The 25,173-nt window shown below is 41.9% G+C and overlaps 1 protein-coding gene across 2 annotated transcripts in view; it reads right to left on the bottom strand.

The window, feature by feature from the left end:
- Osbpl10 (oxysterol binding protein like 10) overlaps positions 1 to 25,173 on the bottom strand; it is a 281,475-nt gene that overhangs the window by 231,478 nt on the left and 24,824 nt on the right. The gene's annotated exons all lie outside the window — the stretch shown is intronic.

Below are 25,173 nucleotides of genomic sequence, written 5' to 3'. Positions count from 1 at the left end.
TTAAGAAAACCAAATATCATGCAAATGCTAATTCACAATAAGGTGGGGGGCAGCTAGGGAAGAATAGGGCTACTTTGGACTAGACAGAGGGGAGTGAAGGGAGGGGAGGGGCATGGAGATAGGAAGGATAGCAGAATGAATGGAACATTATTACCCTATGTGCATAGACAATTACACAACCAGTGTAACTCTACATCGTGTACAACCACAGAAGCAAAAAGTTTTACCCCATTTGTGTACAATGAATCAAAATGCAGTCTGTAAAAATAAAATTTAAAAAAAAAAATATATATATACACCCACAATTATCTGAAACGCTATAAAAATGCACCTCCACTCTCCAGCTACACACCTGTATGAAGCCAGATTTTCTTCATATCCTTCAACATCCAGGTACAGACTGAAGGCCAAAGCAGATAAGAAAATCCAGCTGACCCATTGAAAAATGGTTTAAATGATGTTTTTGTTATGTATATTTTACATTTTTTAAAATTGTTTTTGATTAATTCAGACATTAAACCAACATGCAAAAAGAAAACCAAATATTATTATTTACTAATGACAAAAGTTGATGCTAAAATGATCCACTTGCCTAGATTTTCCAGCTCAAACACATGCTCATTGCCACCTCCATCCCCACCTTCCAGTTTCCCCAGGACGTTGTACTATAGTTTGGGTCTGGTATATCCCCCAAAAGCCTGTGTGCTACAGGTCTGGTCCCCAGTCCTGGGTAGAATCTTCAAGAGGTGGAGCTAAGTGGGCATCCTTAGATTATTGGGGACATATTATCTGAGGGGGACCATGGGACTCTGGTCTCTTCCTCTTCCTTTTGCTTCCCTGTCATAGAAGAACCATCTTGCTCTGTCACACACTCCCACCCTAAGGGCACACCACAGGCCCAAAACAATGGAACCACTGACCATGGACTAAAACTGCAAGCCAAAATAAGCCTTTTCTCTTATAAGTTTGCTGTCTCTGGTATTTGTCACAGTATAGAAAAGCTGACTAACACACTTAGGTCTTTTCCTCATTTCCCAGATGGAACTGCCTCAAATTCAATAGCTTAAGTAATTTGACTTCCTTCGTCTCAAATGGAATACAAATGGCTTAAGTACCTTGACACTGCTCTTTCTGATAATGACCTTAACAATAACAGTGTAAGAAAAAAAAAATAAAAATGTCAGAAGTTATACAATTCACTCTATTGACATAGGCTTCTGTTTCCCCACGACTTCAATGTAATAAACACTCTATGTCCCCAAATCCATAGGAAATCTTGGACCATTTTAAATTACACAGAATAAAAATAAGCAAGTCTGCATACAATAGATGTTAGTCTACTGTTTTCTTAACTACCTTTCTTTTTCTAGTTGAATAGTATTAAAGCACATGACATTCTCAAAAATCATGAAGAGACTATTTAACATTACAGATGCCGCTTCTCCCCCTCTTTTTTGGTGTCAGCAAAAAGCAGAAATCAAAAGCTTAAACAGCAGAGCTGGGGTTGTGGCTCAGTGGTTGAGCGCTTGCCTAGCCTCTGTGAGGCACTGAGTTCGATTTTCAGCACCACATATAAATAAATGAATAAAATAAAGGTCCATCAACAATGAAAAAAAAATTTTTTTAAAGTTAAACAGCTTACATGAAAATAATAGGTGAATTTTTAAAGTCATATTAATATTTTTATCTGAATAAATATCCTTATTAGAGATTAGAGTATTATTTCATATTAGTCAAAGAAAAATAAGCTCAACTTTTTAGGGTGGTAGAAATATTTTTATTTATGGTGATGGTTTGCTAAAACCATAGACATTTATCAAAACTCATTAAACCATACAGACAGGGGCTAGGCTCCAGGCCTCCACAGAACCCTTTGGTAAATTCTTAGTCCCCGCAGCTGCAGGTTGAGGCTGCACCCATTTGCTAAGGTTTAGGAACATTATGGTTTTATACTCTCAAGACATGAAATGTACTTTAAATATCTTCTAAGGAAAAAGAAAAAAAACTGAAATTCTTTTATCAGAAAATTGTTAAACACTATAAGAATATCCCAGGAAAACCAATTTACAGAACAAGAGCAATCACAGGATGGTTCAATCTAATTACAAAAGACTTCTGACATTACAAAAAGCATTCACATTAAGAGAGTCCCTATGACATTCAGGTGCTAGCTTATAGAACATTAATTTTGAGAGGAAAGAAGACAGAAAAATTGTTAAGTGCCATAGTCAAGAATAAAACCATTCAAAAGAAACTAAACACCTCTGATATTATGATGGAAATAAATGTACATCTGAGTAAATTTACCTATAAATTTTTTAACAATTCCACTGTGTAAAGAAGGTATGAGTAGGCTAATAAAACCACTGGGATTTTTTTTAATCTGCCACATAAAAAGTGCTTTGGTAAGACTCACTTAAAAAATCATAAAGCATAAAAAAAGGGAAGCAAAATTTCTCATGAGATAAGAACAGAAAAAAAAGTCAAAATTCAAAAACCTAATTTCACAAAAAAAAAATCAGAAAATTCAAAGGAAAAAGGTTATTATCTTTCACTTCAAACTCTTTGAGGTACTAGAGAGTGAACCCAGGGGTGCTCTGCCACTGAGATACACCCCCAGCTGTCTTTATTTTTAGACAGGATCTCACTAAATTGCTGAGGTTGGCCTTGAACCTGCAATCCTCCTGCCTCAGACTCCTGAGGTGCTTAGATTACAGGTGCATGCCACCACACCCGACTCTATTCATTCTCTTTAAGGCAGGATTTCCCAAGGCTTATCTGTAAGTATAAAGGGAGGGGGTGTCCATGGTTGAAATAAATGCAGTCAGTGCTTACTGCATCACCCTGGTATGGGCTAGGCTTGCATCTGCCTCAACTACAAAGAATTAACCAGTCAAGCCTTTTATTTTCTGTAATAAAACAATAGCACAAATATGGAGACTCCAATGTTGGTAGTTTCATGAAGCCATGAAGAGCTCTTTCAATCTTTTGATTTGCATCTCTTAGCAAATGGCTTTTCTGTTCCTGGTATGACATGGCTTCAGCATCTTCAGGCATTCCTGAAGATAGCAGAGACAATGGAACCAAAATTATTTGATCCTCTTTAAGCAAGAAGCCAATAGTTTTCCCAGAGCTGGGTGTGGTGGTGCACACTGTAATCTCAGCAGCTCTGGAGGCTGAGACAGGAGGATTGAAAGTTCAAAGCCAGTCTCAGAAATTTTTCAAGAGCAGGTTGGGGATATAGCTCAGCTCGTAGAGCTTGCCTATTAAGCACAAGGCCCTGAGTTCAATCCCCAGCACTGAAAAAAAAAAAAAAAAACAAGACCCTAAGCAACTCAGTGAGACCCTGTCTCTAAATAAAATACAAGATAGGGCCAGGGATGTGGCTCAGTGATTGAATGTCCCTGAGTTCAATTCCCAGTACCAAAAAAAAAAAAAAAATCATTTTCCCAGAAGCCATCCTTGCTTCTGAAGTCCACCCAGGGACTTCTACTTGCATCTCATTGGCTAGCTCTGTGTCATCTCTAGCAGTAATGGAGTGGGAGGTGAGAATGTCTATTTTCACTTTTTTATTGGTGCCTTACAATTATAATATTAGTGGGATTATTACATATTCATACATGCACACAATAAAGTCAGTCACCTTCATTCTCTAATTGGGAGATGAGAATTTTAAAGGAGATACAGTGTCATTCAAAGCAAAACTAGAATTCCATTAAAAGAAGAGAGACTGGATATTTGATTAGCAACTTAAAAGGACTACCTCATTTATCTTAAACATTCAAAATGCATATTTGATCTTGAGGGCTCTGCCAAGCTGTGCAGTAAATAAGCCTGTTCAGCTTTTCTTTAACACAGAACTTCCCAAACTTGGTGGAACACAAAACTATTTCCTTTGAACAGTCTGTTAAAATAGCATTCGGTGCAACATACCTTGGGAATGCTGCTTTGGGCACTCAAGGAAGAAAAATAAATCTCAGGAAAGCATTTGTTTTCTACTTAGAAAGGTGAAGGTCTTGCATTTAAGCAAAGGGTTCTGGAAATAAAATTATTGAAGGTATCGCAAAATCCAACAAGTAGTAGGGCTGGGGTTGTGGCTCAGTGGTAGAGTGCTTGCTTAGCATGTGTGAGGCACCACACTTAAAAAATAATAATAAATGAATAAAATAAAAATAATTTTTAAAAATCCAGCAAGCGGGTTCTGGTGTATTTTCACTTTTTCCTATTCCATCACAGTTCTTGTGAGAAAATCTCTTTCCCCTTTATGCCGTTATAGTTTGGGCTACCCCTCACCTCCTCCTCTTTGTCCCCGCTCAACCCCTGAGCTGTCACTTCTTCAGAACTCCGGCTTCAGCCTGGTCTTTAAATATCCATTCCTGAGTCTGTTTCACCCATCCTTTGGTTCAGGCCCTCCTGCACGAATTACTTTTTTTTCTTCTCCCATTTTCTTGTTATTCCACCCAAACCATGTGGGGCTTAGCATTTATTTTCTGCATCAGTCTTTTCTGTACATATTATATTCAATCTGTATAAAACGACCATCCTTTGATACCTGTAGGCTGTTAACTGACTGTTGTGACAACATCTACATTACTTCTAAAAGGAAAAGCTCATAGTTTTTAGGGAAAAAAAGCAAAACACAATTTTTCATTCCCATTCTAAAGCTTACAAAGGCAAGTCATTCATCGAAGCCAGTTGCATTGAAATATTTGCTTCTTTTAATTAACTCCACTCGTTAAAAAACAAAAACTGCATGTTTCACATTTCCAAACACCATCTATTTCCATGGCACACAACTAATATCTCCTTGCCCCCAAAATTGGTTTTCTGTTTTCCCTCAAAGGAAAAAAATTAAATAGGTCAAATATATAAAACTTTCATGAAAAAAGCAACACTTCATTTAAGCCATTAAAATGAAATGTGTTTAAACTCCCCAGTGGAATTCCACGCTCTATACTGTGAAAGGTTTATTCTCTGCAGACTTTGAAAGAACCAGTGTGGCTCATCACACCATTTAATGAAGACAATGAAGAGTATCAAACCCCAAAGAGTCTTCTTACCCTTCTGCTATCTAGAAGCCAGGCAAAAAGCAGCGGGGCCTCTTCACTCCTCTGCTAGATGGGCCGCTACAAATTCAAAGCAACAGAAAACATTCAAGTGCCGTGAAGGGTCCTTTGGCACCATTTATGGCTCCATGGGTTCTCCACAGTCTTTAGAGACAGTGATCACTCACAAGAGAGGTGCCGCCATCTTGTCCCAAGGCAGAAATCAAGACTACATCAACTCCATCCAGCAGAACGCTTCCCAAAATGCTTCCAGAGAGAAGATGGGCCCTCCCAACCCCAGGGAAACTGAGAACCCTACAGATATTCACTCTGCGGTGCCTCCCAGCCCATCCAAAGCTTAAGCCCTCCTGCCCCCCAAACATCTTATCTTGCCCACAACCACTCCCACACTCTAGAACAACTCTCTGCTCACACCCTCTTACATCTTTCTCTTGTACCTCTGGAACCATCCCTCACCCCCAAGCTTTCTTCCTGTTTGGCTGAAACCTGGAACTTCTAAAGGAAACATGGCAGCCTCTTCTCATTCCCCAAAGCTGGTACCAAAATAAGACTCCTCCATTCTTGTGTGAAAATTCCCGTTGCCTCTCATGCACTGAAGGTCTTGTCCACAGCTCAGTCCTCCCTAGGGACCAAGTCCAGCTGTCAAGTCTGAAACCTGAGGATCCACACAGCACAATGGCTAGATGGTTCCTTGCCCTCACTCGGCCACCACCTCCTCTGTTACCGTCTTCCTCCCATAGACCCATCCTGACCTTTCCCATCACCACACAGAGTTTCTCCCCCACCCCACACAGCACCCCACAGCCCGCTCCACATCCTTCCTCTGTATCCAAGTCTGTCCCCTTCAGAACTCTCTTGAAGCTTCTCCCACTACACCAGCTCTTCCTTCTCAGCTGATGCCCCAGGTAGGCCCCTCTATTTCCTCCTTCCCTGACAGTACTCTAGTCTTCATCAACTTCCTCCTCCACCCTAACATCAACAGCTCACTCTGCATTCCCACACACATGCCCAACCAACCAAATCCCAACCTGGATCCTTCTCCCTGTCACCTTCTCTGTTCCTCTCTCCAGCAGTGCATCAGAGTCTCTCTTGCTTCACATCCTTGCCATCACTTGTTGACAAGACTGTCTTATTTTTCTTAAGGGGCTGAGATGATCTGTCATTGTGGCCTTGATAGCATTCTCTGAAGAACAGTAAGACTGACATAGCTTGAGGTCCCCAGCTGGGAGAAGCCTCATTTTATCAGGTGTCCCTTTTCTATTAGACTGCTTACCCTTGTCTTACTGATTTTGTTTTTTCAAGCGAGGGTCTCTCTATGTGGCCCTGGCTGGTCTCAAACTCCTGAGCTCAAGCAATCCTCTTGACTCAGCCTCCCAAGTGCTGGGACTACAGACACGCGCCATTTCAACCAGCTTTGTCATTTTTTTTTTTTTTTTCCAGCACTGGGGATTGAATCTAGGGCCTTGTGCATGATAGGAAAGTGCTCTACCACTGAGCCACATCCCCAATGCTGACTTTTAGCAGTGCTTCAATATAATCCAAAACCAAACTGCATGAATCTTGATGTGTCCAGTGTCTCCTCTTAGTCTTTGGGTCCTTGGTCTTTGGGTCCCATGGCCTCTGTTACCTGCTCCAAGGATTACCACCACCTACCCCATTTGCTTCAGGCCATCTCTCTCTTTGGCCTCCAGATCACAGAGTCACTGCCTCCTGGTCATCCTCCTGCCTGCAGCACCTCAAACTCAACTCATCCCAAACTAACCCTCATTACTGTCCTCAACCCTGTGCCTCAGGGCAAAACATAGCCTTCCATCCTGAGGATCCCAGATCCTTTTTCTTCTCTCATTTCCATTCCCTTAGTCAACTTCTAGAGTAAGGAGATTTTTTTTCATTCCTGCCCACCCTCAGTGTTATTCTATGCTGAACACCTTCATCTCTCACTGCGATTGCACATCACGCACAACATACATGAAAATATATGTCCACAAAAAAAGACTTGAACAAGAATGTTGACAGCAACTTTATTCATCAAAGCAACAAGGCAGAAACAAGGCAAACGTCCCTCAACCGAAGAATGAACAGACTGTGGTGGCCCCATACTGTGAAATACTACTCGGCAATAAAAAGGAACTACCAATGATAAATATAACAAAGTGCATGAGTTTCAAATCATTACGCTGACTGAAAATAGCCAGACATGACAGTGCCCACTGCGTGACACCATCTACATAAAGGCCGAGAGAGATGTAACTGGTGGTGAACACTGGAAAGCGGCTGTGGGGGGCAGGGGGAGTGGCAGGGGGCACGGTGACTGACTAGAGATGAGTGTGGAGGAACTACTGGGGTAAAGGAGATGTCCTCGGTCTGGTTTGGAGTGGTGACAATGTGAATGACAACAGCTGTCAAATCTCATTTCCCTGCTTAGATTTTTTTTTTTTTTTTTCCTGAGAGCCCTGTGATGTCAGGCCAAAGGCTTTTAGAATGTCATTCCTATTTCCCTCTCCATATCAGATCTTAACCCCGCCACTCACCTTCCCTCATGGGCTACACTGTTCTGTCACTAAAATTATGTCTTCAGTACCGATGAGGTCCTCCTTCACCTCTGGCCCCACTCTGCTTGGACGGCCCCACACCCCTTCATACAGTCAAGTCCTACTTACTGTCTTTCGAGACTTGGTGCAGATGTCACTCTTCACAAGTTTCCCCAATGGCACATCAAGGTCTCCCCATTGGGCTTCTGCAGTTCCTGTACTGACCAACACCACAGCCCCTTTAACTCTGAAATGCACTTGTCCATCTGCCCCTCCAGGGTAGAAACTCCCAGGTGCCAAGGTCTGTGTGCTATCTGCTGCTGGTTACACCAGGGGTTAAGGATGGTGCTGTATTCAATGAACATTTATTCAATAAATGAGTGAAATATTTAAAAAGAATGTGTTCTCCCCAGGCTAAACACAGAGGGATGGACACTTGCAATATCAATATTTAAGGAAATAACTTCAAAGGAAAACGAGGTAAATATTTTATATGTAATACTTCAAGTAATCACATATACGCAGGAGACTGTTGTATCAAGATCCGCTACCAACAAAAAGGAAGAATAAGACAGACTCTGCTAATTCTTACTCCAAAAGCTCAGATCAAAGGAAAATGGAAATCATCTTGGGTAAATAAATAAATCTCAGGGAAGGCATACTGAGCAAAGAGAAAAGTCTTTGATGGATATAAAACTGGTCACTTTTTCAGTTGATTTAAGGAGAGCCGAGGGTTAGTTCAACAAACCTTCCTGAATTGTGTAAATTCCAACAGAAGCAGTGAGGAGCCGAACAATAAGCTGGAAACGTACCAAGTGTTCAAAAGCACCAAGTCTAGACACCTTGAACTCCCCAAGAGGGATCTGGCTGCTTGCCCATTGCCAGGAACCCTGCTGACCCCAATTTCTTGCTTTCCATAATCATTTTTAGATGGACTGCTAAGAAGCACCTTTAAGCGAACAGTCTCAGCTACCTGCCATCCTTGATGTCTCAGAGGGACACAGGCTTCATAAGGGAAAGAAAATGGACCAGCGTTAAATTGCAAGTGAAATGAATTCTTACATACCAGGAAGCAGAGAATATAAGTAAAGATCTTTTAGCACTTCTTGCTGCCAAATAAATCTCCAAAGCAAAAAAGTGCTGGCTGTATTTCTTCAAGTGCAATCTGATTTGCTAGAACATTCTTAAACATTCCAGAATGATCATCAGTGCTGGTTACCACTGGGCTTCTCTTTCTTCCTTCTCCCAGTCAATAGTTCAGTGAATGGCTACATTTTTAAAAGAGGTGACACATTTCCCCTTACAAACGTTTTTTTTAAAACCCTCACAGATGCCTCGTTAGCCCCCTGCTCCGTTGTCAGTGTCTGACCCTGGCATCTGAAACCTTCAAACCAACCCATTTAACTGCAAGTGTGTTTACAGGGGTAAAAAGGAAAAGCAAAAATTTGAAATAAATGAGCCCAAAAGCGAGAACCACTGTCATTCAAAACAAACACAGTACAATTGGCTAGCATGATTTTGTTCTGTTTTGAATTTTTTTTTATTATGGTAACATATATATAACAACATCTGCATGTAGCCTTTTCAATTTTTTTATTATTTTTTAATTTATTGGTATTAGAGATTGAACCCAGAGGGTGTTTGACCACTGAGCTACATGCCCAGTCTTTTCTAAAAATTTCTTATCTTGCAACAGGTTCTGGCTAAGTTGCTGAAGCTGGCCCTGAATTTGCAATCCTCCTGCCTCAGCCTTCCAAGTCACTGGGATGACAGGCATGTGCCACAACTCCAGACTTCATAAGTTATTTCTTGGGCACTTCTCTGATCATTATCTTAAGAGATCTTACTACAAGTAGAGTCACTGGGCCAAACAACATGAACATTTCTTTTCAGGCTGTTGATAAAGATTATGCATTTATCTTCCATGAAAGTCTTACCCATCTGCCTTCCTAGCAGTAATGTCAGATTTTTAAATGTAAAATTTAATTAATTATATAATTCTAAAATAATGTAATATAAAAGAACTAATGCTGAACTGGTAAATCATGCAATAACAGTCTTCTTTTCTGTTAAAGGTTGTGACCAGGCAGGATGACCCAAGGTTTTAGGCATCTAAGACAAATGCCAAGTTCTCAAATGACAATCCATATTTTAAGCAGAAAGGTCTGCTAAAACATCACCCACTTACACACAGACACGTGGAGAGAAAGATTTCTAGAAAACCACCACCTTCAAGATGGCTGCCCCAGCCCGCATTTTTCCACTTGTGTTTTTATCCAGGCTGCAGAAATGAACCGGCAACTTTTTTTTTTTAATTTATTTTTATTGTAAACAAATGGGATACATCTTGTTTCTGTTTGTACATGGAGAAACAGCATACCATTTGCATAATCATACATTCACAGAGTAATGATGTTTGATTCATTGTTATTTTTCCTTCCCCCCCACCCCTCCCACCTCCCTTTTCCCTCTATACAGTCCCTCCTTCCTCCATTCTTGCCCCCCTCCCATCCCCCATTATGTGTCATCATCTGTTTAGCAGTGAGATCATTCGTCTTTTGGATTTTTGAGATTGGACTTATCTCACTTAGCATGATATTCTCCAATTTCATCCATTTGCCTGCAAATGCCATAATTTTATTATTCTTTATAGCTGAGTAATATTCCATTGTATATATACACCAGAGTTTCTTTATCCATTCATCAATTGAAGGACATCTAGGTTGGTTCCACAATCTGGCTTTTGTGAATTGAGCAGCTATGAACATTGAGGTGGCTGTATCTCTGCAGTATGCTGATTTTAAGTCCTTTGGGTATAGGCCGAGGAGTGGGATAGCTGGGTTAAATGGTGGGTCCATTCCAAGTTTTCTAAGGAATCTCTATACTGCTTTCCAGAGTGGCTGCACTAATTTGCAGCCCCACCAGCAATATATGAGTGTACCTTTCTCCCCACATCCTCTCCACACCTATTGTTGCTTGTAATCTTGATAATTGCCATTCTAATTGGGGTGAAATGGAATCTTAGTGTAGTTTTGATTTGCATTTCTCTTATTACTAAAGATGTTGAACATTTTTTCATATGTTTGTTGATTGCTTGTAGATCTTCTGTGAAGCGTCTGTTCATATCCTTAGCCCATTTGTTGATTGGGTTATTTGTAGTCTGGTGTAGAGTTTTTTGAGTTCTTTATAGATTCTGGAAATTAGCGCTCTATCTGAAGTATGAGTGGCAAAGATTTTCTCCCACTCTGTAGGCTCTCTCTTCACATTGCTGATAGTTTCCTTTGCTGAGAGAAAGCTATTTAGTTTGAATGTATCCCAGTTATTGATTCTTGCTTTTATTTCTTGTGCTATGGGAGTCCTGTTAAGGAAGTCTGATCCTAAGCCAACAAGTTGAAGATTTGGACCTACTTTTTCTTCTATAAGATGCAGGGTCTCTGGTCTGATTTCAAGGTCCTTGATCCATTGTGAGTTGATTTTTGTGCAGAGTGAGAGATAGGGGTTTAGTTTCATTCTGATGAACGGGCAACTTTGATACTTAACTTAGAAGACCCAGGTCTTGGGTTTTAGTCCAAAGGGCAGTTTTATCCTCTACCAACAAATACGCTTTTTTTTTTTAAAGTGGCAATTTTCTAAATGCAAAAAAAAAAAAAAAATCCCACTTGTGGTATGGACTTGTCACCTTCAAGATGCCCCCATGCCAGGGTATCAGCAGTGTGACTGCTTCATGTAAAAAGAGGGAACCACACTTGCAAGAAGAGCTCCAAGGTCACTTTAAGAAGAGGGAGTTACCCCAAAATCCCTCCTTTCCCAGACAAAAGATGTCACCTTCCCACCACCAGTCATTGTCCCCAACCTCAGCTTCAGAAATCATGGGGCCCAAGAGTCACTGCAGACAAGCTCAGGAAACACCATCTGGCCAGACCCCGCAAAGTGTCAATCAGTAGGTGACACAGGTTTTGGTTTTTGTTTATTGTTTTCATTTTTGTTTCTTTGACTTTTTAAAAATTTTGAATCCGTTGCCAATCTTTAAAAATTGAAGTAGCGTCTCTTAAAAATCCACGTCTGGATTCTCTTGAAATAGGCAAGGATCTCCACAGCAGGGCCATGGTCACCACAGGGCAGCAACAGGCCCTGTCAGGAGCCCCTGTCAAACGCAGCTGCACTCCTGTCTCCACCGGCGCACACACTCAGGATGCAGAGGCCAGCAGTCCTTGACCAGGGGGCTGGTACTGTGTTTCTGGCACCCGTGTTCCATGGCACGGCCTGAGTGTCTGAGCCTGTGACCCCTGGCCCAATATGAATAATGTGTCATGCACACACACAGGGGTTAACCCAAATTACATAAAAGCATAACAGAATTCAGAGTACCTTTTGCATTAGATATTTCCTGAAACAATACTATTAAATACTATGAAACTGAGGACTCGATTTTTTTTTTACTTTAATGATAATAAAGATGAGAAGCCCCTCAATGAAGAATTTTTTAAGTTTTTTTCTTTTTACTCCCTGCCTACTGTGTATCAAGCATTGGTCTCTGTAGCACTGGGGTAATGGTGAGTAGCACTGCCCTAGTCCTCACAGGCACAAGGAGGATGAGCCAGCGAAGGCAGCAGGGGCAGACACCCAGGCAGGCGTGGTGGTGACAGCTCCAGGGCCCTCAGGAGGTGACTCTGGCGGCATTATCGAAGGATCCAAGCATGAAGCATCTGCCCAGCTAAGGGGAATGAATTCAGAGTGACACTAGAGCTGGGGTTTGGTCCCATTTCACCAGTGCTAGGAGTTGACTGGGAGGTCACAGGAAGTCACCTAGGAGAGCTGAGGATCACACGCTTCAGGAGATGGCAACAGATGGCGCTGAAGTGGCCTGGAAGAAGAGGAGTTTGGGCTAAGGGAGGTCAGCAGAGGAGGACTGTGGGGGCCCAGACCAGAAGCAAGGGGCATGAAAACAAAGGTAGAGGTTGGGAGGAGCAGAGCAGAGAGGCCATTAGGGCCCCGTGACAGGCTAGAGAGGGGAGAGAAGGAAGAGCAGGAATTTGAATAAAATCACAAAGTAACTGTTTCTGGCAACTGGATGGAGATTCAGAACCACAGAGCCAAGACAAGAAATGTAGGAGGAAGAGCAGTAATTGGGAGGTGAGAGTAACTGGGGGAAGAGACAGAAGCCAGGGCCTCATCTGCAGAAGTGGGACAGTTAGGGATGTAGGCAGAGCCAGGACCAACTCTTCCGTGTCCACCCCTGGATCTGGGTTGCCATGAGCATGTGGTGCACCACCAAATCTTGCAACACCAACTGCTGTACCCAGCTCGGCAGCTGGCATCACTAGGAGGGAGAGACCCAGTGTTGCCTTCCTCACTAAAGCAGATCCAGACTGTCCACTGCCCGCTGGTAGGGAGCTGTCCAAGATCCAATGCCAGATCCCACACCCACCTGGGAACTCACTTCCAGTCCCTTGGCCTCTGCATATGCCACCTTCCCTCACTCAGTTATTCTTTCAAAAGTCCAAGCAGGTACAAGGAGCAGAGCATGATGTTGGGAGGTTTGGTGGGGTCTACAGATGAACAACACATGACATCAGCCCTGCGATGAGCCTAGCAGCCCAGGGAAGGTCCCTGTGGGAACACTCCACGGGCTGAGCAGTGTGACAGCCAGGGAGGAGAGGCAGGAGGGGTCTGACTGAGGTCCAGTTCTCCAGAAGCAGAGCCTGGTGGGGGATTCCTGGGCAGGTGAATGCTTCAGGAGTGCTCTCAGGAGACGCAGGAAAGAAGGTGAAAGAAGCTGCACAGGAAAGAGGAAGGTGGGGGCTGGGATAAGAGCGCCCTGGAGGAAATGCATGACAGTCAGTCTTTGGCTGCCTGGAGGGAAGAGGCTGAGGAGAGTCCTAACCATTGACAGGACTCAGTGACGTCAGCCACTGGGAACAAGGCCACACCAGGCGAGAGGATGGGTGTTACCGCCAGTCATCTCCCAGCTCGCGGCGGAAGGGCGCAGGGTTGAGGTGCTAGCAGTAAAGCCCTGCAGGAGTCCAGGACCTGGGCAGCGCCTCCGCACATCTACACCGCGCAATGCCGAGGTCCACGAGAACACGCGGGTAGGGCAGAGGGAAGGATCATGCATCCAGATGAATCTTTCCCTCTTTCCCTGTCCCTGGACACTGGCCAGGAGCTTAACAAACTCATCTCCACAAGGGGGCTGGGCACCTCTGAAACGCCCTGAGCACGCAATGTGGTTTTACAACCCAGGCTGCAGGCTCGCCTCCCGGCTGCTGGGTTCATTATTCCCTATTACAAGCTGCAGCCCGCAGTCCCACCTGCCTTCCGCCCAGAAGCGCTTTTAGCCTCAGAGTGGATTTCTGTGACCACACTCGAGCCATAAATGGGCTGTCGTCCTCGGTCATATAACTGACAACTTTCTTCCCATTTTTATGGCACCTTTTATGTTCAAAGTTTCATGTTTTACTTCCCAGATTTCATTGTGTGCACTCAACACGCCCCAGGTGTGTTGCTAAGCAGTCTTAATTTCCCAAAAGTTTCTCTCTGCCTCTTCTTTCCACCAAAACATGGCTAAGAAACTGGAAAAGGAGCCCTAGGCAAGTTTTCTGCATGGGTGTACAATGTGATCCAAGTCATTCAAGAAGGGATGGACTTGAGAACTTCAGGTGGAGCCCCACAAAACCTATCTCGGTATATTTAGAGGGCATATCAATGGCAATCAATCCAGGGCCAAATTCGATAGCAACAAAATTAACCTTGTAATAAAAGACTACCTGGTTACTCAGGGTGAAGGGAGTAGGTATTTGCCAAGGTGCCAGAGAAATTCCTGAATCATCAGCCAAGTTCAAAAGGAAATAAATATTCAAATCAATTAACTCATTCATTATAATGCACTCTCTGATTAAACTTACAGACCAAGCTTCTGACAAAATGCTAAGGAGGGATTTGGGGGAAAGGAAGTTCCAGGTTGATATCTTAACCACTGCAAATTGGTCTCAATTGTTTTTCTTAACCACATAGTAATTTTTTCATGAAAGCACATACCAATCAACTGAAAAAAAAAAAAAAAGGGACAAAAAGTTAAAATAGAAAGAGCTAACCTTTATAGATCATTCTGCATGTGTCTGGAACAGTGCAAGGAACTGAATGCATACAGCATTCTCCATTCTCATGAAAACACTGTACAGTATAGGAAGTATAAAAAGATATTGGGTCCCTACCTCACACCATACTCCAAGATCTGGACAGACTAAAGACTTAATTGAGCAAAGTAAATTTTTGAAATTTCAGTAGAAGTTATGAGAACATCTCTGTAGCTAACTATAAAAGAAAATACTGCCACATTAAAATTAAGAATTTCTTGATCTGAGGTGCTATGAACCATCTTGGTTGGATCAGAACTGAAAGCTGCTCTCAACGAAAAATTTGAATTGTCAGTTCTGCTGTGGGTTGAAGTAGCAATCTGAGAGTCAGCAAAAAATTTTAAGTAGGTCTCTGTGCAAGTCCTATTTATGTATGCTTGTATTAGTTTTCCAGTATCTGAAAAGGTCCTGTCAGTAGGAAAGAGCTGTTTCCATCCATGAATGGAGCCATAGACAGTACAATTAAATATTATAAAAAAGAAGTTAAGAATTTGTTTTTCAAAAGCATCAAAACTAAAGTAAAAACACAAACCATGAAGAAGAGATATTTGCAACACATATATTCAAAAAAGGATAAGCATGCAGAATATATAAAGAACTCCTACAAACCAATGTGAAAAAAGACAAAAAAAAAAACCTAACATAATAGGAAAGGAATCAAGCTGAGATTTCACAAAACAGGAAGAAAGAATGAAACTTGAGCATATGAAGATTCTTCCTCTTTCTGATAATCAGGGAAACACACATTAAAATACCAAGGGGATAGCATTTATAACCACTGGTTATAAAATTATAAAAAATTATATAAAATTAACGAGTTACAATATCAAAATCCAGAAAAAGATATCAAACAATGGGAATACTTATACTGTGCTGATTGGCATTAAACTGGTACACCCACTTTAGAAAACAATCGCATAATCCTGTGAACTTGGGCGTCTAGGTACCCTTAAGCTGAGCAATTCTATTTGCATATAAATATAACAGAGATATTCCAGTGCCTATGTGGTGGGAAGGCCACACAAACATGAGCACAGCAGCAATAGTACCCAAAGAACAAGAAATGGTAAACACCTAAATACCCATCACTAGGATGGTGGCACAGTCACACAAAGAAGGGCAGTGTAGCATTGAAGTCCACTGCACCACAGTGAAACAGTCACAGGAAGCAATTTGGGAACCACAATGAAGAGAAGAAAAAAAAAAAGGCAGTTGCAGAAACACTAAACACAACCTGCCTTTTTGGTTTTGGTTTTGTTTTGCTTTTCTGCTACCAGGGATTCAACCCAGAGATGCTTAACCACTGAGCACATCCCCAGCCCTTTTTTTTTTTTTTTTTTTTTTTTTTTTCAGACACGCTCTCACTGAGTTGCTTAGGATCTTGCCAAGTTGCTGAGGCTGCCCTTGAACTTGTGATCCTCCTGCCTTAGCCTCCCAAACCACAGGGGTTACAGGCGTGCACCACTGCACCCGGCATAACCTGCCTTTTTAAAAAAAAATAGAAAACTGGAAAACAAAACTACATGATATATAGAGATAATACATATTTATTTTATATGTCTATTATAAAAACAATTTATGAAAAGGCAAAGGAATGATATACTTAGAATGATATACTTATAGAAAGAGGGTAACTTTACACATGCAGTTAAGTGAGCTTTTAATTAATTTAGAAATCCCTGCTTTTAACACTAAGTAAAGTTTCTACCAGGGAAGGGGAGAAAAAAAACTAGAAGTAGTTCACAAGATTCAGGAATCCCTGCCTAAGACCCCGTGGATATGCAAATCTTGCAGACCCCTGCTTGTCATCTGCATCTTCCGAACTGAGAAATAAGCATCACTGATGGAGGATTTCCTGGCTTTAAAGTTGTTCGTTTATTTACATCTTAACATATGATTATATTAAGCAAAAAACCAAAACCCTTTCAAATTCAATGAAATTTGCCATTTATAGAAACCCTATGACGAATCATCTTGTTTTACTTTCCAAATGCAAATAAAGAATCCTGTTGTCTTTAACATTGAAAAAAAAAATGCCTGGGTGCACTCTGTGCTGGGGAGTCAATGGTCCTCAGTGAGGCGCATCCATCTATTCAGGCGATCCGAGTGGGTCTGCGTCCTGGTTCTGTGCTTTCTTGCTTCCAGCTTCTGAGCTTTTCCACTCCTCCACCTCCACCCGCCACAGTCCATGCTTCCTCTCTCACACCTCCAGGTCTCAACGAGGTGGATTTTCCTCCAGAGAGAGCTCTGCACTGAGGCCCAGACTGGGTGCTTCATCACATTCCCCAAAAGCACTCAGGATGCTGCAACCGACACCTGTCCCCTGAGGCTCATTCTTAGCCATCAGCTCCCTGGGACAGGGCAGCATCTACACTACTCCCAGGTACAGTATGGCACAGGGTGAGCAGTGCATGAGTGAACCACTGAATGAAGGAATGCTCATCCTACTATGTGAAATCCACTCCCACAAAGGGAGGAGAGGGAACCCAGGAAAACAGGGAAAATGTGGCACCTGGAATCAGAAGGTTCACCTCAACATCAGTTGGTTCAGCTAACATGGTACTAAAACCTACCTGCCTTTATGCTACTACAGCAGAATATCACAAGCTGAATCATTTATGAAGAATAGTGATTGATTTCTTAAAATTCTAGAGGCTGAGAAGTTCAAGATCAAGAGGCTGGTTGTCTCGCAAGGGCCTTCCTGCTGCATCACAACCTGACGGAAGGTGTCACACAGTGAGACAGAGCCCAGCATCAAGCCTGTTCATAAACAGTATTAATCCATTCATGGGGTGGAGTCTTCCTGACCCTACCACCTCCCATTAGATCCCACCCCCCAGCAGTGTTACACTGAAGATTATGTTCCCAGCATACGTTTTGGGGGGCACATTCAACCCACAGAAACAGTTATTCCAATCAGCAAAAATAATATGCATACAAATAGGTCCCTCCAGTACTGATTTTAAACCATGGCTGTGCACTAGAACTGCTGGGTGAATGGGCCCACATTCTGGTTCAGCTGGTCAGGACAGGACCTAGTGGTGGTATTTCTGTAACATTTTCCCTGATACTCCTAATGTGCAGGCAGGTTTCAGAACATCTGCACAGGACAGAAACAAAGAAGGATATAATACCTACACAGTTTTGCTGTGTCCAGCTCTCGGCTGGCACACATTATATTATTTAACAACCACCCCCCACTGCAAACCTGGGTTCTGCCTCCTCATTATCAAGAAGTGGTCATTTTTACCAACTTTCTCCTTCTTACCCTCAAACATGTCAACTGCCTTCAAAAAAAGATCTACCTTAGGGCTGGGGTTGTAGCTCAGTGATAGGATGCTCACCTAGCACGTGTGAGGCACTGGGTTTGATCCTCAGCACCACGTAAAAATAAATAACTACAACTAAAAAATGTTGTTTTAAAAAATCTACCTCATCCACTTATGGCTGGGATGTAGCTTAGTGGTAGAACGCTTACCTAGCATGCATAAGGCCCTGGGTTCAATCACCAGTACTGCAAAACAAAACAAAACTATCTAAACCTTTGGATAAGTCATTACATATAAATATCTTTAAACTCTGTGTGTGTGAGAGAGAGACAGAAGTAAAGAGAGATATGGAGAAGAAGGGAGAGAATTGGGGATAAGAGACAATTTTCCATTAGAGAGTTCAGCAGCCTCAGTGGTCTGGTTAATTCCTTTACACAAAAGCTAAACAAGAGCTTGTTTCCAGCTCCAGCTGTTGCAGCTGACTGGCCCTATAATTTCCAGCATAGACCAAGCAAAAGAAAATCCCCAGCAACAAAAATCATTAAGAGAAGGTTGGATTCATCATATGTCTAAACCTAAAACAAATTAAACAGCTGAGGTGCCCAAGTATTGACCCCCTCACTCTTGCACACGAATTCCCACTAATGCTAGTCCCACGAGGAAGGAAAATGGGGTCAGAAAGATGACTCCATGGCTAAGATGCCACAAGGTGGGAGAAGGGACTGAATTAAATGGCCCCCATGCCCTGGCAACTCTAATCATCTACAAAGAGCCTTTGTGCATTACTAACACTAGGCTGAAAAGCAGAAAGAAGAACTAAACCGCCAAGTTCCATGGATGTATCTTTCTCCTTTCCTGCAGTAATCAGGCATAATTTCAAAGCTAGCCATCTCAGCAATGAAAAGGAATCCATGACTGAAAAGACATGACTACACAGATGTATCTAAAAACATTATGCTGACGAGAGGAAACCAGACCCGAGTGAGCACATGCTGTGCAATTCCATTTATATGAAATGCCAGAAAAGGAAAAACTAATCTATAGCTGGGGGTGGAGTGGGCAAGGAAGGGAATCAGGACGGGCTGCCTGGGTGGTAAGGGGAGATGGTTCTGTTCTATACCTTGATGTAAAAGATGCATGCAATTGTCAAAATTCAGCAAATGCATACTTAAGCACATTTGTGCATTTTGTTTTGAAATTTTACATCCCAAAAAAAAAAAAAAACCCTGCCGCTGGGCACAGTGGCACACGCCTGTAATCCAGCAGCTAGGGAGGCTGAGGCAGGAGGATCACAAAGAGTTCAAAGCCAGCCTCAGAAAAAGGGAGATGCTAAGCGACTCAATGAGACTCTTTCTCTAAATAAAATACAAAAAATAGGGCTGGGGATGTGGCTCAGTGGTTGAGTGCCCCCGAGTTCAATCCCCAGTACCACCTCCCCAAAAAAAACCTGCAAACAAATAATGTTAATAATATTTGTTGATAAAATGTATGTTGAAAAATGAATGAGGAAGCTCACTGACATTAGCGATTTACTTTGAAATGTATAAAGAAACGGTGCTGATGGAGGGAGGCAGGGATGGAGCGATAGGTGATAAAAGCAAGTAGAATAAAATGTTAGTTATAGAGTCCAAGTGGTAGATATATGTGCTCACTGCACAATTCTTTCAACTTTTCTGTAGTTTGGTATTTTTCATGATAAAATGTTTAGTGGGGAAAGTAAGTCATAGGGCCGGGTAGAAAAGGTAAGCTAATTGCTAAGAAAAAAACTACTGGCAGGAAAAAAATCCTACTGAAACTTAGGACTGGCACCACTGGGCTTTAAATCAGCTGTACGTTGCTCAGTCAAAAGAAAAAGGGAAAGGAAGATGGCAAAGTTGAGCATCGTAGCAATAACTTCTCAGACAACTGCCATACATCAGAGGTGTATGTTAGGCAGCTGCATGCTGTCTGATTTTATCATCCCAACCTCCCTGCCTGCAAAGTAGGCATGATATCCTTTTATAGATAAGCAGACTGAAATTCAGGATGGTGCAGCAACTTACCTGAGGCCACACACTGTAGGATTTGAAACTGGTTCTGTAGCAAGCTCCTAGCTGCACAGAAAAAGAACCATGAGTCCAGCCCTTTTTCCTTTTGCTAAGGTCAGCCCCATGCCACCAGCACCGGCATGGCATGGCAGTCACTCCTATCAGTAATGCCAGTTACAGTACTGACACATAGACTGACACCCTGTCACTTAAATCTCTCAAGAACCCTTGCAGTTTCCCATCCTCAGTCCTCTTTCATCTCTTCTTTTCACTCCAAGGGCAATCTACCCACAAGGGGGTTAGCCAACATCTCTGGGCATCTACCCTTAGTAGCAAGTGCAAAGTGGCACATTCAGCACAATGGACAGTCTTCTAGATGTCTGCCTGGTCTATAGAAGCCAGAAAGCTAAAAGCTACACTTCACTGACTCCTTTGCAGCTAGATTCTTCCAAGCAGACACACTCATGCAAGATTTGAAAAAACACAGGGGAAAAACGGAGGCAGTAGCCATACACTGGGAGACCAGAACTTACAGCAAGACAGTGACGGTGTGCTTGACTCCTCAGAGCAGCTGTGGCAGATGTTTCAAAGTCCTGCCTCTCGTGTCACAGGTACCAAGGCAGAGATGGGTTTAAGGGAGTTGGCTGGACACAGGCTGTGTTATGCCGAAAATACGGCATCCAGCTTGGTTCTCCCAGAAATACTGTAAAAGGCTCTAATAAATCCCCTCCTGCTCAGCCTGCTTAGGAGGAATAGGCTGTCTGCAACTATGATCCTGACCAGCATGCCTCCAAAGGGCTCGGCCCCTGCCTCCCAAATTTTGATCCTACACAAATGTCTGTAGGCTCCAACAGTAAACCTCCCAGTACAGGACATAAGCTTCCCATTTTCCACATAAGGAAGAGGACGGGGAGAACATGAGGAGTAGGGAGAACAAACCACGATTCCTTAGATTTTATCAAGGTATACGGGGTGTCCCCGAAAAGCAAACCTAGAACAGCCTTTCACATGTCCCAGGGAGGGCTGGGGCTATAGCTCAGTGATGGAGCACTTGCCTAGCATGTGTGAGGCACTGGGTTCGATTCTCAGCACCACATCAAAATAAATAAATTAAATAAAGGTATTGAATCCATCTATAACTAAAAAAATATTTTTTAAAAAAATGTCCCAGGGAACAGAGACAACAGAGCAAATAATGATGTCAGACTTTCACAGGCCCTAGCCTTGCTCCCTAGAGATTTGGAATAAAAGAGGTTAATCTTGGACACTGGTCTCTGAAGCAATGATCCCATTCAAAGCCCTGTTGGCATGGTGGTCTAGGAACAGCCTAATGATGTATAAAGATGGAACTGATTTTTCAACTATTACAACTTACACAGAAAATAAATACATGTGGGGCTGGAGTTGTGGCTCAGTGGTAGAGCACTTGCCTTGCATGTGTGAGGTCCTGAAAAATACTCATATAAATAAATAAAATAAAAGATCCACTGACAACTAAAAAAAATTTTTTAAATATTAATTTAAAAAATTAATAAATAAATAAATATATTTGTTCCCTTTAGAAAATATCTTACAGGTTCCTGGCTTTGTGTCATTACCCACAATCTTTAGCTCAGGTGAGGTAACCCCAGCTCCTCTGAGCATGGTTATGAGATCTGGGAACAGGTAGAAGCAGTACACAATCACAGGTGACAGCCAAGGTGAGCAAGTGGTGCTAGCTAATACCATTTTTAGTCAAAATGAGGAAAGACAAGGAAGCAGGTAGACTTTTGCTGCAGCTAGTAACTTACCGTATTCTACCACATCATCATTGGACCCTGTTCTTTCAGTCCCAAAACTGGTTTATAGCCTTTCATCTCATAATTTTGTCCCACGGTGTAATTCCATTTGTCTCGCTGCTTAAAAGGTCACAGAGCAGTGATGCATTCACCAATGGCGTGTGGACACGCACTGGTCTTCTTGTACACTATGAATTCTCAGCCCACACACTGTCAGTCAGTTTACGTGGTTTATTTAAAGTGCTGCAGCACTGATGGTAAACACATCTTATGAGTGGTTTTGAGGACAGACCCTCAGATAACATAACCAACTGCACAGAACCTCCAGACACAGAAGATTAAATTCTGTGAGTCCATATTTTGCAACACTGTAGTAAATTTTCTCAGGTGCGATATTGTGACTATAATGCACAAATCAATAACAACTAATCTATTAACTTGCTTTTTCAGACCAGAAAAATGCTCATTAAACTTTGACAGACACTATGTGTATCAATTTGGACTATTCAATTTTAATGTATATGCATGAGTATTCCATACATACTAATCTTGCACCAAAGAAAGTTTAATCATAATTGATTTCTAAATAATACTGGCACAATTTTTCTTTGAAAAAGCTTCACACAATGATCATACCTCACTTTTTTGCAAAAAAAAAAAAAAAAAAAAAATCTACAATGATTATGCTGTGAAATATGGTATTCTGAAGGTAGTAACAAAAAAAGTACATTTGAAATATTTTGATCAAGGACAGCACTGTTACAAAAAAGAACCTTGCCATTCTTGGATATGCATATTCGGAAATCACTATTTGAAAAATACAGCTTTACCCAGGTATAGTAGTGCATACCTGTACTCCCAGCAACTCAGGAGACTGAGGCAGGAAGATCACCAAATCTGAGCCCAGCCTAGGCAACTTCACAAGACCTTGTCTCAAAATAAAATAAAAAGCACTGGGTATGTGGCTCAGCAGTAAAGCGCCTCTGGGTTCAATCCCCAGTACCAAAAAAAAAAAAAAGAAAAAAATCCCCAGTACCAAAGAAAAAGGAAAAGAAAAATATACCTTTAGAGAGACATTGTGTACAGTGAGTCTGAATTATTGTCCTTTTCTTCTTGGTTTTTTGTGTGTGCATCAGTTAAGAAGGAAGAAAAAATTAAACATCTGCTATGCTTTAGACTTTGTGGTCATCTGCAAATAAGGGCACAGATTCAAGCTACCACCTTACCCTATGATCACAGTCAACTTAGAGCCAAAGTGTGACTTTGACACTGATCATATGTTGGTTCCTGAAGAGCCAGTAGCCTGCTTTCCTTTAGCCCTGGCCTGGTTTCTACCAACAGTTAGTCCTCTGGGAGTTATTCTTTTGCAGGGCTAATGTAACAAGTGAATGATAACTCTATTATTATTTTAAATATTTTTTAGTTGCAGATGGACACAATATCTTTATTTTATTTATTTCTATGTGGTGCAGAGAGAGGATCCCAGTGCCTCTCACATGTTAGACAAGTGCTCTACCACTGAGCTCCAGTTCTAGCTTGTAACTCTTTTATTGACAAGGTGAAACCCACACAAAATGACAGTGCACCCCACCAAATGGTGCTTAGAAACATCTTCCCTGTTGAGTCAAGTTTGTGTCTTTAGATCCCACTTTATCTTGTTACACTAACAACTGAAAGATCTGGGGGTGCATTATGCTTTCTAATAATGCCAATTGGTATTGCAAATACCGCAGGATATTACAAAAGTACATATGAAAGATGGAATTCAAAGGACATGAAGAAAATAAAGATACAGTTGTAATGAGAGTGGTGGGATTGGGGTCCTTTCTATTTCTCCAAAGAAGTTTTAATTTTTGTTGCATCAACTTTTTGGTAAGACAAAGGCAACTTTCCCTAAATCTCATCTGAGATGTTTATTTTTGAGTACTGGAGTCTTCCTTCATCCCCTATAGAGCCAAGTGTATTTAAGTCTTGTTCTCCAAAAGCCACTAAACAAGGGGTCAGCAAGCACTGGCCCATGAACCAGGTCCAGCCCAACACTTGTTTTTGTAGATAAGGTTTCTGTGCTGGCCATATAGCTCATCACGTAGATAAGGTTTTACTGGAATAAAGTCACACTTATTTGTTTACATATGTCTAGGGCTGCTTCCAGGCTACAGTGGCAGAGTGGAAATTATTTATACTTTAGCCCTTTACAGGAAATGTTTTCTGAATTAAACCAAAGAATAACCACTACAGCACATGGAAGGTTCATTAATGCACCTTTGGAGCATCCCCCAAACGTCACATACCATCTCTGAAGAGCCACCATCCTTAAGACTCTTCTAGTAACAGTAGCTCAAGGCAGCAGTCCCTCAAAAATGAAGGAACTGTATCCTAAAGAATTAAAGTCAGCATACTACAGCAACACATGCAAACCCACATTTATAGAAGCACAGTTCACAATAGCTGAACTATGGAACCAGCCTAGGTATCCATCAACAGATGAATGAATAAAGAAAAAGTGATATAGATACACAATGGAGTTTTATTCAGCCATAAAGAAAAATAAAATTATGCCTTTTGCAGGGAAATGGATGGAACTTGGGAACATTTTGTGAAGCAAAATAAGCCAAACTCAGAAGGTCAAGGGCTGTATGTTCTCTCTCATATGTGGAAGCTAGAGAAGAACAAGGAAAAGAAAAGTGTGGGGTGCAGGGGGTGGATTTCATGAAAATGGAAGGGAGATCAGTAGAATAGAGGAAAGGGACCAGGGGAAGAAAAAGAAAAAAGGGAAAATACTGGAGAATGCTATTGGCCAAATTTTATTGTTATATTGTATGCCTGTACAAAAAAGTAGCAACAAATCTCACCAAATGTACCTCTAAAATGGACTAATAAAAAAACATTGTGCCCCCCAGTCCCCGCCCCCCAAAAAATGAAAGCGTGTGCCATAGGATCACGCAGCTACTTTTACCAACAAGCCAAAGTCCAGGCAAGAACCCACTCCAAACAATTACTGAAAGCTCTGTTCTAAAGAACCACTAGGAAGTACCAGCTCCTGGAGAAAAGTCTCAAATTTCCAATGCAGTCCACAGCCAGCCAGGTACCTTCCTGAATTTAGAAATTCATCTTCTATTTTTGTGGTACAATAACCAATGCACTATCTACTGACAGATCCAACACAATCCTAAAGGCTGGTTCTTTGTTCATCATCTAGGAAATAAAATAAAAGCAACTCTGCCCACCGAAAGCTACTATTAAACTCAGTACATTTTTCTATATATTTGAGGAAATTAGTGTCAGAGTCAGAGATAAGATATCCCAGACGTGATCTTTTAATACCCGGGGAACACAGGGTTCCAGAAAAGCTCTCTGCACATTTGGACG

This window comes from Sciurus carolinensis, chromosome 17 (genome assembly GCF_902686445.1).
Source record: "Sciurus carolinensis chromosome 17, mSciCar1.2, whole genome shotgun sequence".
Taxonomy (NCBI): domain Eukaryota; kingdom Metazoa; phylum Chordata; class Mammalia; order Rodentia; family Sciuridae; genus Sciurus; species Sciurus carolinensis.
Note: the sequence above shows the minus strand (reverse complement) of the source record. Positions and strands in the feature narration are given on the sequence as shown.